Below are 17690 nucleotides of genomic sequence, written 5' to 3' on the forward strand. Positions count from 1 at the left end.
TATTTAGAATTTGATTTAGGATTTAGAAATAGATTAGGATTTAGGTATAGATTAGGATTTAGGATTAGTTTAAAATTTAGGATTATTTAGGATTTAGTTAGGATTTTATTTAAGATTTAATTAAAAAATATTAGAATTTTAATTAGGATTAAATTAAGATTTGGTTAAAATTTATTTAAGATGTATTTAAGATTATATTTTCATACTTCTTTTGAATTTCTTTAGGATTTTTTCATGCTTTTTTTGTAATTTTTTTCAGATTTCTTTGGATTTGATTCAAGCTTAATTAACATTGTTAAGATTCAATTGAAGTTATTTAAGATTCCATTGAAATTAAAATCTTATTATTGTAATTTTCTTTTTACTTTCAATAGTCAGGTACTCAATGCATTCTCAAGTAAGGCTTTACATAATACAACAGCATATAAAATAGATCTTAGAAGATATGCTATAGAAATTTGTAGAAGTTCACAATAATGATTAAGATAAATATTTGATATCTTTAGAGTTTACTTACAATGATAGTATTCAAGCTAGTACCAATCATTCACCATTCTTCATTAATACCAATGACCATTTGATTATATCAACAATTCTCTGTCATTCCATTGATACCAACAATTTGACAATGAAGGAGTTTATATAATAATTTACAACTTCCTTATATTAGATACAATATTGCTTCTTTACAACATAAATTGACAAAAGCAATATGTAGATAACTACTAGCAACACAAGACCTTTCGAGATGGTGATAAGGTATTACTCTCTAATGCCAACTATTCACTTACTACAACAATTTAAGTCCATAAACTAGTACCTTGGTGGCTTGGATCTTTTTGTATTTTTGTAATACTTTTTGATGTTGCATATTACCTCAAGCTTCTGCCATATATTTGAATCTATTCAATATTCCATATTTTGCAACTCAAAGAACTTTATATTGTACTAATGCACTTCTTGAATTAATATCAACTACCACCACTACCATCAATTATAATTGATGACTAACAGAAGTATAATGTAGACAATATTTTGGACCATTGCTATTTTTGTTGTGACAATAGATATCTGCAACTTCAAGATAAACTCTTCTTGAAAGATTATTCCATCTATGATATAACATAGAAATCTTCACAAAATCTCATCGATTATCAAGAAACAATATAAAAATACCATTAGAAGCAAAATAAGAATATTCCACATTAGTAGAAAAAAATTAATTGTAATAAAATATAGATAAAATATTTATATTATTGACTTATAAAGATAGATAGTTATGGCTGTTATTAGTAAGTTTTTAGAATTAGAGTTAGATTGGTGGTCTATATGGGATCTACTATAAAATATTCTAAAAGTGTTTAAGGTAGTTATTTACAGAGGGCCCATCTCCAAAATCTTCTAAAAAGGTGGTTATTTTTGTAGGGCTTACTTCTAGAATCTTTTAGAAGGATTAATTTTCCTTTTAGAGCCCACTATTAGGAATATTTTAGAAAGTTTTGGGATGGTTAAAAAAAGTATAAATAGGACTAGCCATAGCCATTTGGATATTGGTTTAGATATGGCTTTAGTTCTTTTTTCTCAATAAATTTTAGATTTTAATTTTTCTATTTTACTATATTTTATTTTCTTTTACCTTTTATGTTTCATTTTATTTAGTTTTGTTTAGTTTTGTTTTGGTCTGCTATATCTTATGTTATGATAGAATTTATGTTGCTATAGATTTAAAAAGTTTTAGATCTTAGAGAGAATTCAAATCTATTTCATAATATTTATAATTGAAACTCAATTTTCATAATATTTCAATAATTAAATTAATTAATTCTAATTTTGACAAAAATAATTGTAAAAAAGCTCTCAAGGCTTTTTTTATTAATAAAAAATTATATTTGTCATTCAAATAATTTTTCTATTTTTTTTTATAATTTAAAAAATTATTCTAATTAAAATTTTCTATATTAGAATCTATTACAAAAGTGTAAACAGTTATAATCTATTTATTCATTGACATTTCTTATACTCTTAAATAATTCATTAGGGCCTTTTAAAAAAAAAACATGAATTATATAAATTCCATACCTTATACTTTTAAACCCTTTCAATCCAATATATTATAGAATTGGAAATTTTAATAAAATATAGAATTTTTATTTGAGTCTTTTTTTAAATTAGGAAAATTAATTAAAAAAATATAAAAGAAAAAAATATAATTTTATCATAAAAATAATACTTATCTACCATCTATGTGGCCAAAATTTTAAAACCTTGCTATTGATATGAATTAGAATAATATAGTCTTCATCAATTTAAATATAGATTAAAAGATTATGTAATTTTTTTTTGCAATGCCAAAAACAAACTCATCAAAATAATTTATTGCTTAATCTATTGCATGTAACTATCAGCTTTTTGAAAGTCATCAAAAATAAATATTTGGTTAAAGATGCAAAAATCAAATTATGTTGATAATTCTTAAGGTTTTATAAATTTATTTATGAAATCTAAAACCTATGCAAATTGATGTTGTATCTTTTAAATATCTCTTTGAGTAAGAAAAGACTCAATATTATTAAGGAAGATTTTGTTTATATTATAAAAAACCTAAATGTAGTCTTCAATATTGTCCAAAGAAGTATTATGTCTATAAAATAAAAAGCTTGGTAGTTAAAGAAAACAAAGTGTTGGAAAATAAGTTTATCTAATTATTGTAAAAATTATGTGGCTGAAATCTTATGCAAAATCTAATAAGGTTTTATTTTCTATTCAAAATCTTTACTTTGTTTTATAATAGATATTTTTTTAAGATCTAAAAAACTCAAAGCCTTTGCCTTATCAAATTGAAAAGAAACATCTTATTTTTTAGATAAAGAGTTTACTAAAAGACATAAAAGAAAATTATAAAAAAAAATAAGCTTTTGCATATAAAAGTCAGAGCTAGTCATTTTTTATCTCTTGAAGATATTATCCATAAAACTATTCTCACCAAGGAGGCAAAAATGGTCAAAATAGATCAATAATATTTATTATTATTATATTTTTAAAATTTTAATTATTTTATATTTATCATAGCTATTTAACTATAATTTCTAGATATATTGAACTTCTTATAATCTCAATATTTTTCATAGTATAATCTAAACTTTTCTTAATTAAATAAAAAATCCGAAGTCTAATACATAAACTTTTATATATGTTGCAAAAGAAGAATTATCTTTTCTTATTTATGTTACACTTATTTCTAATGAATAAAGGATTACAAGAAACATCCTAAGTTATTGTAAGGATTATCAAGATATTTAAAAAATAATAATATTAATATTCTTTTAAAGCATCATCTTCATGATTACTTAATTAATCTTTTAAAAAGAGCTCAACCACCATTTGGACCAATGTATAGCTTATTGTAAAATGAGTTGGCTATATTTAAGGAATATATTGATAAGAACTTGATCAAAAACTTCATATGCCATTTAAAATCTCTAATAAGAGCTCCTATCTTGATTGTGAAATAAAATATCAATAAATTTAGACAAAAAATTTGTTTGTGAAATATCAAAAAAAAAAATATCTAAAATATCAATAAATTTTTTGTCTAAAATATCAATAATTTTTTTGTCTAAAATATCAATAAATTTTTTGTTTAAATGATTATTTGCTATTTAGACAAAACATTTATCTACTAAAAATATATAAAAAAATATAAACTTTGTATTTTTTGTATATTGCAATAAACTTAAAGATGTATGATTGTACACCAAGATAAAAGAATGTGTATTTTATGCAATTTAAGTTGATTTCTAGAAATAAATTATTTAAAATGATTGACTTATAATGGATCCTACAACAGTTTATACTACCATGGATTAAAAGGTTCCAAAAATAATAAGAGATGTTTAATATTTTTTAAGATTTAAAAAATCTATTAAATCTTTATCAATAAGTTTTCTCAAGTTGCAATTCTATTTACACATTTGACTTGTAAAAACAAAATTTAGTAGAACAAAGAAATTAAAAAAAAATTTAAAGATTTGAAGATAATTTTTATAACAATTTCAATTTTATATGGTGTTGATTTTTATGAGGCATTTTTTATAGAAATAAATACATCATACTTTGCTCAAGGTGTGGTATTATTATATATAGGAGTAGATCAAAAATTCAAAAATTACAAGATCTACAACAAAGAAATTATACAATTATAGATTGATTTTGTAAATAATCCTATTATTTAAAAGATACATCTAGACTAATGATTGTTTATAAAATTTGTGAGAACATAATAAATCATTGTCAAACTTATTAATGCATGTCTTTGTTATAATTTGTATTCAATATCACTTTTTAGATAAGAATATAATAATTTTTTTGAGATGCTCTTTTCAGATGTTTTTATCTTGTATCAAAAAAAAAAAAAAAAAAAAAAAAAAAAAAAACTATAAGCAGCAATATATAATATTTTTGAAGCTAAAATAATTTTTATATTTAAGTAATGAAATCTATATTGATTATTGATTCAAAATTTTTTAATCAAGTCTAATCAAATAAATCTTCAAATTCTCTTGTAAATTATATTAAAAATAATTCTTCTAAAATTTGTGATATTTTTAGGTTTGAATTCAAGGGCAATCTACTATATTTTGAAGAATGCTTATATGTTTTAAAAGATGAAGCAAGATTACATACTTTTAAAACTTGTCACATTTTTTTAATTATTGAATATTAATTTTTTTTGACAATATCTAATATAAATATTTTAAAGAATTTCTAAAATTAGGTAATTTTTTTTTAAGATCAAAAACCATCAAGGACATGAATTGAAAGAAGATGCATAAACTTATAAAATCCATGTCATAAAAAAGTGACTAAATAAAAATAAAGAAGTATTTATATTAAAAAAAAAATTATAATGGCTATAGCCAAAAGACAAGGAAATTAGAGACTCTTGAATTTAGACTAGAAGCAAGAAAGGAGTTGAAAAGATTAAAGAAGGCTTCATTCTTGCCTCTATATATACTATCTATGTAGAATCTATGTGGCGACGTTCTATAGGACCTCCAAAAATGTATTGACTTTGCATGACATGTATCTTGACTTGCAAGGTAAGTTTTCTATATAAGCACCACATAGTTAGCTTTTTTTGCAAGCTACTAATATATGTGGTTTATGGATAGCTTATTGATCAAGTTTCTAACCTATCAATCAACTACAAATATATGTAAAGTCAAAATAGCATCTAAGAAGCTTCTAAGAAGCTTTTCTAAAAGATACTATGAAATTAATTTACTTTGATCTGATTTTATTTATTCATATTACATAGGTAACGATTGCAATAAATATATATTCATGATATTATTCTCTCTTCTAGAGACAAGTTCCATAAAGAGTGGTGATCATATGTTGACAAAGTCTAAGATGCAATAAATTATATTTGCCACGTATTTTGATCTATGTTTTTTTTGAAGATAGTTGATAGGTCTTCTCAGCCATTAATAATGATCTATTTCAGGATAAATAGACCACCCTGTGATTTGATCATTGTTGAAATCTTTGTAACTTCCTTTAAACAAAACATTTGTAACACTATCAAGAGTCATGCTTACTTCCAATAAAATCACCAAACATGAAGAGTCTTTTTTTAGGTCATGATATCAAACACGTTATATCTTGCTATCTATCCAAGAAAAGACATATTATTCTTGAAGGTTTTCATTCCTATTACAGTATCTTAAAGGCTAAAATAATTGTAATGTTTCATCCGATAAGTCAGCAAATGATGGCTTTTGAGTTGAATCCATTAGTTATTGATTCTCTATCTCTTTAATACCACAATTACACAAAAACTACAAATAAGGATATAAGATAGAATGCAATCTTTTTTAAACTATGTTTCTTTTAAAGTAAAGATTTGATATCATTTATCTTAGTTTAGATAGATGCCATTGATGAAAAGCTTTGACCTTCTTTGTTACATTTATAAGATTTTTTACTAGATCATATGTGTATTTACTATTATTATATCTATACCAATAGAAAAGGTATTCAAACTTATTTTGGCACTGCCTTGAGTCCAGAACTACTTTTACTTCAAACTCTTCATTATTATCCATTTTTATAGGAGGAGGTGGGACTTATTTTTTCTTGGTATGTTCACAATCTTGTATGATTCAAGAAGAGATATGTGGAAGACAAGATGGATCTTTATTGACTTTAGTAGATATAATTGATAAGCAATTGGATTGATTTGTTTACAAATAAGAAAAGATCCAAACTTACAATAATCCAACTTATTATGAAGTCAAGTAGTCTTAATATTATGACAAAGTAATTATATCTTATCACCTATATTGAATTATGATTGTTCCTTTCAATATGCATCTACATTTATCTTTTGTCATTCTTGAGCTTATTTTAATTGTCCCTTTATTGTTGCATGTAGCTTTGACAAATAATTTATCAAATCGTCTGCCATAAGATTATTAATTTTTGAAAAGTTAAAAGTATCAAGTTAAAGATGATAACCATAATTGACAAAAAAAATTGTTTGTTGCATAGAAGAATGCATTGTATTATTATAAGTAAACTCTGCTAATGACAACAAGATTTTTTAATTGTCTTATTGATAATTGATGGAACACATTAAATATTGTTCTAAAATTTGATTTACATACTTTGTCTGTCCATCAATTTGATGATGAAAGGCCAAAGAAAATTTTATGTCTACTTTTTAAATCTTAAAAAGGATATTTCAAAATCTTGGTACAAATTGAGTGTATTTATTTGATATAATATCTTTTGGCAATCCATGATATCAATAGATATTATCAAGAATAAGCTTCATAACTTCTTTACTTATGATAAATTTTATACATGGTACAAAATATGCTATTTTTATAAAATGATCTATTATCACAAACATAAAAATATATCCATCTAAGATTAAAAGATCCATAATAAAATCCATAGAATCAAAAGACCATGGTTGTTTTGAAATAGGTAATGGCTAAAGAAGTTCATAAGATTGATGACAAGTTTTTGACCCTGAACAAATGTCACATGATTGAACAAAGTCTTTAATAGTCTTTTATATTTGTGACTACTAAAAATCTCTATTTAGCTTCAAAGTCTTATTGTATCTAAAATATCCTCCTGCTAAAAAGTTGTAACATGCTTGAAGAACATGTAAATGTGCTTCTTTTTTTGGTACATATAAGCGTCTTTTGAAATAAAGTAGATTAGTCTTGAACTTGAACTTAAAAATATTATAAGATATAGAAGAAGTATTCTGGATATCATGAACAAGAGGATTATAAGACATACTTGATTGAATTTGCTTGAAAAAAATTGAATCAATAGTCAATGTTGATTTCATCACTCAAAGATGAAATTATTTTGGCTTCAATAAAATTATCCTTTATTGATCAAAAGCTGCATTTTTTTTCTTTTGATGGAAGATAAGAACGTCTAGAAAAGACATTAGATAAATTTTATAATTTTTTTAGATGATAAGAGATATTGAACATAAATCTTCACAAAGTCATACTCTAACGAGCTTAATGCCAATTTAAAATATGTATTGACATAAAATACTCAAGATTCTTGTAATTCATATATATGGTGATTGAACTGGAAGCTTTTTCTAAATAATGATGCTATTCTTTAAAAGAATCCATAATTACAAGAAGTTCTTTGTTGTGGATTTCATAGTTCATCTTGATTGCTAAGAATTTCATGGAATAAAAAGCTATTAGGTAGAGCTTATCATCTTTTCTTATTTGTAACAAAATAATACCTATAACAAAATCTGATGCATCTATTTTCATAAAAAATGCCTTAGAAAAATTGATGTGATACAAAATTAGTACAAAAATAAATACCAACTTCAAGGCTTTAAAAGATACTTCATCTCCTTTGCTCCAATCAAGTTTTTCTTTGCATGTAAGACATATAAGTAGAGGAGCAACTTGAAAAAAAATCTTGATGAAGATTTGATAGTAATTAGAAAAGTCTAAAATTTATTTCATATTTTTTTATATTTTTAGAATCTTCCAATCTATAATAGTTTGAACCTTCATCAAATCCATCATAAGTCATTTGTTGGAAATGATATATCCTAGAAAGTTAATTTGAGTACTATAGAATATACACTTTTTTAACTTGGCATACAATCCCACATCTCTAAGTTTTTGTAATATACAACAAACATGAACTTCATGCTCTTTTATATTCTTAGAATAAATTAAATATTGTTTAAGTAATAAATAATAAAATTATTTAGAAATTCATGAAAAATATCATTTATAAAATATTGAAAAGTAGTTGGTGTATTGGTGAGTCTAAAAGGCATAACATTATATTCAAAGTATCAATATTTTATTCAAAATGTAGTCTTCTATTCATCTCATTTTTTAATATTGACCAAGTTATATGCTCTTTATAGATCTATTTTTGTATAGATCTTCGCTTAATTTAGTTGATCAAGAAATTTAAATATCAAAGGTAAAAGATACCTATTTTTAATGATAATCTTTTTGAGTCTTCAATAGTCTATACACATTTATAGTGATTCATCTTTTTTCTTTAGAAATAAGATAGGAGCTCATACAGGAAATTTTATATGGCCTATGAAATTCTTGGCCAAGTTCTTGTCAATATACTTCTTGAGTTCAATCAACTCATTTCGTGATAAACTATATATTAGACTAAATGGTAGCTGACTTCTCTCTTTAAGGTTAATTGAGCAATCATATAGACAATGTTTTAGAAAAATATCTATATTCTTCTTTTCAAAAATATCTTTAAAATCTTAATATTGATTTAGAATGCTACTTAAAATCTTTTCATCATTAAAAATAGGTGTGGTATAAATAACAAAAGGTAATTTTTTTTATATATATACAAGAAAGCTTTCATGCATATAAGTATGGATTTGGTTATAATAGACTCATGGCTTTTCATCAAACTCTTAATAATACTTTCAAAAAATTCAGGTTTACAAGAAATCCAATCTATCAAAGAATTATACCTTTTGAACCACAATAAAGCTAAAATAACCAAATTAGAAGGAGACCTAATTATATTAAAAACTATGCAACTATTATGATCATTTATTGTTACATCTATAGGAAGGATTTTATGAGTAATATCTTCAAAAGATAACAAATGGCCATTTATGACTTCTATATGTATAGATTTAATTTTTTGAATTAATAATATTTTATGGCTTTTAACAAACTCTTCTTTTAAGAAACAAGCTGAGGCTCTTAAATCTATCAAAGTAGAAGCTTTATAATTATTAGGTCTTAAATACATATCTATTTTTAAATAAGAAGATAGTGTTGAAGAGAGGATAGGACCTTCATTTATATAAGATTTCAACTACAGGATCTCTATTATAACTGGATAAATTTATTTTCTGATATTTTGTCAACTTTGATAGTTGTACTCCTTATTTTTTAGTTGTGTCATTTCTTTGAATACTTTTGAGCAATATACTTAGCTTCTCTACAATATAAATATAGTCCTTCTTGACAACAAGTCTTTTCTTATTTAATAAGAGATTTAAAATATATAATATCAATTTGCATGTCTTCTACTTCTAAATATTTAGATTGAGAGGTCATTGGTATTATTATTGAATTATAATAATGTAGAGGTTTTTTTAAACGATTTTCAAAGTGAAACTCAAATAACTAATTGTCATACTTCATAGCAAAGTCAATTGCTTGACTCAATGCTTGATGATCAAATAAGTTGAACATCAATTTCTTTACTTCTTATTGTAATTCGTAGAAAAATTGGCTGATAAGGGCAACATCATCTTACTTTACATTAGTAGCTAGTTGTCAAAATTATGAAGCATATGATGTCACTAATTGATTGTCTTCTCTTAGATATGAATCTTATTGGTTGCAACAAGAATTCTATTATAGTTTCCATACATAGATCAAAATTCCACCAAAAAAGTCTCATAATTATTCAATATTAAATCTTGTTGTTTAAGAAAGGATGAAAATCATAATAATGCCAAACCAAAAAAAAAGTATCAATGAATCTAACTTATGATCCTAGCATTGCATAGCTTTGGAGTTGAAGTTCAATCACAAGTTGTACTTGATTGATAAATCCTTGAAATTTAGATCTTGTGCCATCAAATTTCTTGAATAAAGCAACTTTGGATTTCTTAATATTGAAAAGATATTCTATTATAAGAAAAAAATATGTAGATATTAAAGTAGCTCCAATCATATTTGTATCTTTACTTCCTGCCATTTTAGTTATTTCTTGTGGTAATAAACTGAGTTGATGTATTACAAGCATCAACTCCTTTAATTTTTCTTGCATCTATGCTATTGTACTCTTTATTTTGAAAATCTATGCCGTAATAACACTTAGAAAAAAAAATCTAATATCTCTCAAGATAAGTAAAAGAGAGGACTTAAGAACAAAAAAAATATTAAGAATAATATTAGTTTAAAAGAGGGTAAATTATAACTTCTAATATAATTATGTCTTATTAAGAAAAAAAGATAATCTACTCTTAATTAAGAAAAGATAAAGCTCTAATATTATAAGTATACTCCTGTCAATTTGTCAAGAGCATGAACTGAAAGAAAATGCATAAACTTGTAAAACTTGTATCAAAAGAAAAGTGATAAAATAAAAATAAATAAGTATGTATATTAAAAAGAAATTAAAATAGCTATTGCCAAAAGACAAAAGAACTAAAGACTCTTGAATCTAGATTAGAAGCAAGAAAAGAATTGATAAGAGTGAAGAAGGCTTCATTCTTGCCTCTATATAAATTATCTATCTAGAATCTATATGGCAATATTCTATAGGACCTCCAAAAATACATTGACTTTGAATGACATGTATCTTCACTTGTAAGGCAAATTTTCTATATAGATGCCACATAGTTAGCTTTTTTCACAAGCCACCAACATATGTGGCACATGGATAGCTTATTAATTAAGTTTCTAATCTATGAATCAACTACAAATATATATAAAGTTAAAATAAATAAAGCTTCTTAAGCTTTTAAAAAGCTTTTTTTAAGAAGCTTTTCTAAAAGATATTACGAAATTAATCTTTTTTTATTTATTTTTATTTATTCATATTGTCTAAGTAATAATTACAATAAATACATATCCATGACAAAAACTCCTTATTATTGACTTTATGGACTTTTTCAACCATTATCTATGTCAAAAAAACTATGATTTTTTATTTTTTAAGGATTTTATCACTAATCTTTTAATCTAAAGCTCGTCTTATTTTTTTATACAATAGTAGATTGCTTCATTAAGATGATTCATTTTATATCATATACAAAACTATCATAAGTAAAGATATAGTTATAATATTATTAAATATATATAAAATCCATCTAAGAATCTTATAAGGAAAAAAAAATTGATATTTTTTTATCAGCAAAATTTATTAAAATCAAAATAAAGTGTTAAATTTTTTTATTATAAAATAAATAAGGTTCAATAAAGATTGTATTCTATTTTTTTACTATTTTTTGTAGTTTTTTTTATATTTGTGGTACTTAAAAGGTGGAGAATCAATTGCCAAATTCAATTCAAGAAATTTATTTTTATTAATTATCAAAAAAAAAAAATGAAATATTTTTAGCCTTTAAGACAATATATAAAAGATGAAGATCCTCAAAAATGACATGTTCTTCTTAGAATAGATAATAAGATACAATGAGTTTGATACCATGACCTTAAATTCTTAATGATTGGTGATATTATTAAATATAATAACTATTTATGATGGTATTTTAAATATTTTATTTAAATGAAGTTACAAAGGCTTTAATAATAATCAAATAAAAAAATGAACTTCTTATCTTAATATGAGATACTATTGATTTTGAAAAGACCTATTGAATACTTTTGGCCAAAAAAAAGATTCTAAAGTACCAAAATTAAAAGAGTACTTAAATTTGTAGAGTTAAATAGAATTAAGTAGAAGTAAGTAAATTTCACAATATCTTATAGAAAAGCTTTTCAAAAGCTCTATAGATATTGATTTGATTTTTTAAGATTTTATAGGTGATTGATAAGCTAAAAATTTAGCCAACAAGTTGACCACATGTTGCACATGTTGGCTACATGATTTTCAAGTTCTTCACATGTTGCACTTGTTGATTACTCGATGTATAAGTTGGCCATGTGGCACATATGTTAGAAACTTATTTTATAATTTAAATATGTATAAGATAACCTATAAAATATTATTGCATAGCCTTATAGCTAGATACTATATTTGAGAGCAAAAATGAAGCCTTCTTCACTCTTATCAATTTATTTCTTGATTTTAGTTTTATTTTAAGATTCTCTAATTTTTTATTTTTAATAATATTTATTATATTTTTAATATTATAATTATATTTAAATAAATAATTTTTTTTAGTGAAAAAAATGTATTAACTCTTTGGTTGTTTTATGATTCATGTCATTGATAAATGATTGTCAATAGCCTGTAATATCAATATTTTATTATTTATAAGTTGATTATATTTTAATTTTATTTTTTAATAGTATTTAGCATCAATATTTAAGTTTCTTATGATTAATTTTTCTTCTTCAATTTTAATAATCAAAAATATTAAGCATTAATATGATGTTGCTCCTGTGCATAATTTTTCTTCTATAATTTTGATTATCAATATTATTCACTATTGATTCCTTTTTATTCTAGTATCCAATGAATTTATTTTTATTTTTATTATCAAAAATCTTCAATATAAATTCTTTATTACTAAATAGTCATATTAAATTCTTTATTATCCTTATTAATTGATTAGATGATAATCTTATTGTTGATTAAAATTTCTTCTTATATTTCTTATTAATTAATAATTAATTATTTTTATCATTATTTTTTATTTTTCTTTGTCTTATTTATTAGCTAATTAATTAAGCCACCACCTTATTATTGATTTTTTTTCTCCTTGTTCTACTTGTTAATTGATAGCCAATTTTTCTTAGTTTTTTTTATTGATTCTCCTCCAACCTTCTTTTCTTTTGTAGATAGTCTTTTCTCATTCAAAGATTGATAATCCTCATCACCATCATCATCAACAACTTTATGCTCTTCATTGCTAGTCTTAGCATTTTTAAAGGTCTTGTTCTCCACTTTCTTTGCCTCTTCATCTTCTTCCTTCTTTACTAAATTTGAAGATGTTTCCACAAACACACTATTATTCTCACTTGGATACATCTCCAAGTACTCATAAATACTCTTGTACTCCAAAAACTCAACATCACAGCTTTTGATGAATTTTTTGGCCTCCAAACACATGAGTCTAAAAGCCTTTGTATCTTCACAATATCCAACAAATATATATTTTATACCTTTTGCATCAAATTTTGATCTCATACAATTTGGTGTCTTTGCATATGTTATGCATCCAAAAGTCCTCATGTGTAAAATACAAGGATTCTTCCTACTCCAAGCTTCTTCAGGAGTTTTTAATGTAAGTGTACTTGTAGGGCACCTATTCCTCGTATACACTGTTGTTTCCATGGCTTCCATCCAAAACTCATGTCTAAGTTATTAGGCATGAAGCATATTTCTTGCCATCTCCATAATGGTTCAATTTGCTCTTTCAGCAATTCTATTTTGTTCTGGAGTGTAAAGAGTAGAGATTTGTCTTATAATACTATGCATCTTCAAGAAATCATTGAATTGCTTTGACATATATTCACCTCGATTTTTTGTATGTAATATCTTGATTTTGCATTCATATTGCTTCTCCACAAGTGCCTAAAACTCCTTAAACCTTTTGAAACACTCATTCTTTGCTTTGAGGATAAAAATCCACACCTTCCTTGAAAAATAATCAATGAATGTGACAAAGTACATTGCACCTCTTATTGATGGCATCCTCATAGGTCTACAAACATTAGAATGGACTACCTCCAACAACATTTGATTGTACGTGTTACAACTCCACTTGGAAATGAAGCCCTTTGTTGTTTGCCTTGAATACAACCTTCATTAGTAAGTGTCATAGCATTGTGGCTTATATGACCAAGATCTAAGCCACTTACTATGGATTGGAGCTCCTTCATGCTCTTGGCATTTATATGACCAAGGCATCAATGCCAAATGCCAAACTTCTCTTGATCTTGAGGAAATTCAACAAATATCGCCACTTCAACTCCATTCACCTTCTTATACTTGATGAAGTAGAGGTTGCCATCTCTAAAGCCCTTTGCAACATCATCTCTTTTCAATGTCTTAACAAAACATCCATTCTTATCAAATTACACTTTACAACCATATGAAACAAGTTTATTCACCAAGAAGAGGTTTTTCTTTATCTTTGGTACATGTAAGCCGTCCTTCAATCTGATCCTCTTAGTTTGGCCTTTCACAACAATTTCTACTACAATAGAACTAGTTCTTATAGCTTGTACTAAGCCATAGTCTCCCATGAGTATATTTGTTGCTGAAATTTCTTCATAAGTATCAAATGAATACTTGTATAGAGTCATGTGCTTGGTGGCATCCGAATCAACAATCTACTTGGACATGGCAGCCATGAAAGTACCTTCACTTTCCATGAATGCATAATCATCACCTTCATATTCATCACGAGTATTGTTTACACTTTCTTTATCTCCTTTCTTAGTCTTGTAGCAATTTCTAGCAAAATGATATGGTTTTCCACAAATGAAGCAAGTTCTTGCATTGCCACATTGATTAGAATAACTTCTCTTGCCTTGTCTTGAAAAGAAAGCCGAATCCTCACTTTGAGGCTCTTTTTCTTTCTTCTTATTTACTTCATGAGCAAGTCTTGCTGTCTCATAATCCATTGTGAGCTCTTTTAGTTTGATGGATTTTAATGCTACAATGAGGTAGTTATATGACTCGAGAAGGTTCAAAAGTAAGGTCATGACAATATCACTCTCTTCTAAAGACTTGTCAACAATTTCAAGTTGATTAGCAACGGCCTTTACTTTATTGACATGAGCAATGAGGTCATCACCTTCTTCCATCTTGCAAGTGAAGAATTTCCTTCTTGTGAAGATGATATTAGATAAGTTCTTGCTCTCATATATGTTGCAAAGGATCTTCCATGCTTCTATTGGTCTTTTGCAAGAGACGATGTGAGAAAAGTTGGCTTCATCCAAATTACTGGCAATCATACCAAAAGCCTTCTTTTTATGTCTTATAAAATCCTTCCTCTCCTTAGCATCAGCATGCATGCTTGGAGGCTCTTCACTTTCATCTACAATGTCCCAAAGGTCCAAAGATGCCAACAAAAGTTCCATTTTTACCTTCCAATGGTAAAAATTGTCACCTTTAAACTTCTCAATCACTCTCAAAGCTTCACCCTCGCTAGAAGCCATGTCTAAGAACACGTCTATCAAAAAATATCAAGAAAAGGAGTCTCTATGTGCTTAAAATCAGCAAAATAATTTTGCACTAGCAAAATCTTAGAATGCTTTCTTATGAACAAATGAATGTTTTTTCATTCCAAATACTCCCAACTCAACTTTCAAATTTTTTAACAAGTATATGGACTCCAATCAACCTCACCATCAAGTTTTATTAATTCATAAAACTCACTTTCTTACTAAAACTTCCACAATACCAAAGATACTATCAAGGGCTTTTTATAAGGTCTTAATCACTCAATCCTAAGAATTAAGAACCTTCAAATAAATGTTAGGGATCTACAAGGTCCAAATGAAAACTTCCACAGGTCAAAACACAAGGTTAGATCATACAAACTCTAATATTAGCAAACACCATAAGATCTATTCCACACAAGAGCAACAACTAGCAAATAACTTCAACTTACTTGAGAAGCACAATCAAGTCTGTGTGGACCTATAACCTATTGAAGAAACATAATAAGCAAGATACAAGTAAATAGAAATGAGCAAGGTTAGACATAAGAGAAGTGTACAATGAGATGCCTCTCACTTCTAACACCTTTTACTTATAGGAAGAGTTTACATTCATTGTGGCTCAACCTCATTCTCATTCATCTTTACTTCATCCAACTAAATCTTAGATTCTATTTAACCTAGCTGTAACTACAAATCCTAGCCGCTACCTTGATAACTTTCTTATTATCTTTTGCTGCCTTTTAACCATTAGCAACTTACATTAGATAATATCTTTTATTTGTCTAATATTTTCTTTATCAAAGTATGTAAATTTTGAGTTAATATTAATAATTTGATCATTAGTTGTTGAGGTTTTAATTTATACTAGGATTTGTTAAGAGTTTGTTTAAGATTTAGAATTTGATTAGGATTTGCTTGGAATTTGATTCAAGTTTTTTGTAGGATTTAAAATTCATTATGATTTCATTAAATTTTGATCTAAGATTTAATTAATTTTTAATTAGAATTTCAATTAGGATTTAACCTAAGATTTGATTAAGATTCAATTTGGGTTTTATTTAAAGTTTTAATTAGAATTTGACCTAGGATTTGATTAAGATTAATTAGAATTTCAGTTAGGATTAAATTAGAATTTGGTTAAGATTTATTTAAAGTTTTTATTTTTAGATTTTTTAATATTTTTTTAAAATCTTTATTTTTAATATTTTTTAAATATTATTTTTATTTATTTAAAGGTTTATTTTTATATTTCTTTAAGGTTTTTTTTTATTTTTCTTTGAAATTAGTTTAGAACTTCTTTATGTTTTTTTATAATTTTTTTTATATTTATGCTGAATTAATCAAAGTTTGATTAGGATTATTAAGGTTTATTTAAAGTTTATTTGAGCTTCTATCAGACTTAGTAGGATTATTGCTACATTTCTACTTATCTTCAACAATTAGGTGCCCGGTGCATTCTCAAGCAAAAACACATATAATACGACAACATACTACATATTTTATTATGTATTTTTTGTGTATTTGATTGTAATTATTATACAAGTTTTAGCATGCTTTAAGAGACTCAAGCATATATATTGTTTATTCAATTCTAAAAGGTACAAGTTGCATATTTCAAAAGATGGTAGATATTTTATTTCTAAATAATTAGTATGATGACTAAATATGACAAGCTTTATTGTTGTCATAGCATATTGGAATACTTAAAGAAAGAGCTCATAGAAGCATGTACTTCCAACCTAATCCTTGAAACAAATAAGTTATTTTATATATAATTAAAATATTTAATATAGAGATTATATTATTTGATGTACTTATAGAAGCTTTTTGGAATGACTCAATTGCCATCAACCTTGACAAGATTCTAGCCAAAAAAGTGAAACATAAGTACCCAAAGCTTCCAACTTCCCTCCTATCTTAAAACTATTTTATTTAATAACCACATTTGGCTACTTTGCAATACATAGAACTTTCAAGCAACTCCAAGAAGTATACTATTAGATTAGAATAATAGACAACATCACTAATTTTATTTGACAATGCCTAATATGTCAAATAAAATGGAATTGTGACAAAAGTGTGAAGCCGTAACTATTAACTTCTATTTCTATCTCAAATTCCTTCACACGAGTGGCTATAGATCTTATGGATTTTCTCATAACAATTGTTGCTAGGCAAAAAATATGTCATTGTAGCTACTTGCTATTTCACCAAATAGATAGAAGTTCAAGCTTTAAAATCAAAAGATTATAAAAAATATTTTTTAATTCTTCTTTGACTTTATTATGATATAGCATAATAGCCTCGTCGAGA

Source organism: Physcomitrium patens, chromosome 15 (genome assembly GCF_059467195.1).
Source record: "Physcomitrium patens ecotype Gransden chromosome 15, ASM5946719v1, whole genome shotgun sequence".
Taxonomy (NCBI): domain Eukaryota; kingdom Viridiplantae; phylum Streptophyta; class Bryopsida; order Funariales; family Funariaceae; genus Physcomitrium; species Physcomitrium patens.